Source organism: Gavialis gangeticus, unplaced genomic scaffold (genome assembly GCF_001723915.1).
Source record: "Gavialis gangeticus isolate Ggan-Ray unplaced genomic scaffold, GavGan_comp1, whole genome shotgun sequence".
Lineage (NCBI taxonomy): Eukaryota > Metazoa > Chordata > Crocodylia > Gavialidae > Gavialis > Gavialis gangeticus.
The window spans coordinates 108,757,583-108,758,674 of NW_017729032.1; positions in this window are offsets into that span (position 1 = coordinate 108,757,583).

The following is a 1,092-nucleotide window of genomic DNA, read 5'->3' on the forward strand; positions in this document are numbered from 1 at the left end:
TTAAAGCCTGGGGCAGGGGCTGCCATTGAGGCAGCCCAGCCCTGGGGCAGGAAAGACTCCCAGCCCAGAACCCTTGGGCTATCATCAGGGCAGCCCCCCAATGGTAGGGCTGACCCAGGAGCAAACTTGCTCCTAGATAACATCTATACATGCATAACTGTGCATTAACTAATCACACTTAAATTTACTACCTGCATTTGCAGGTAGCAAACTTACTTACAATGAAGGGTTTTTACTATGCAGTAAGCATACACATGGGTAGATACGTAGACTTACTGCATAGTAAACTAGATTACTGCACAGTTAGTCATCTTGTGTAGATGTGCCCACAGAAAAGAAAATCAAGAATAAGACTTTTTATGGCCAAGTTGCATATGTATCACATTTTATCAATGACTTCGATACCCAAGGGAGTTAGTAGTTAATTAGGAGATACCATAATAGGAAAATTTAATTGAACAAATTATTTTAACTTTTATTTGGCCAAAATTAAAGATATTATTGGGGGAAGAGGTTATCCTTCCTCTTATATAAGCACTGTATTCATAGGGTTGAAAAGATAGAACAAGTGAGGAAAAAGTGAAGAAATAAGGAATGTTCTTACAGTAATATTACATATTGCTGTATAATATTGCTAATATTAGCATACAAATGACAAAGCTGTTGACTGTTTCCTCCATAACAACAACACAAAAATATTTGAGGAGAATCAATCAATATTTCCTGTAAATATTACTTAAGCAATTCTCTATTCTGCTGGGAAAGAATAAGAATTTAGAGGGTATTCTATCTGGGGAATCTGTCACAGAAATGGTTTCAAAGAATCACGGGCATTTTCAAAATAAATATGGCATTTGTGTTTGTGTTGTAAAGAAATGCTTATACAATAGAGTAGAAAAGTATCATTTATAGAGTTTTTTCCCCAGTGTGCATTATAAATTTTTTACTGTTAAAAAGCTGTGCAACTATTTCAAGATGCCTTTGAAGAGGTGTGCAATGGATGATGTCAAAGAAATACTGTATTTACTTACATACTACCTGTACTTTCTTCCTCACTGAAAAGTAGACTTCCAAAATCATATTGTGTATCTG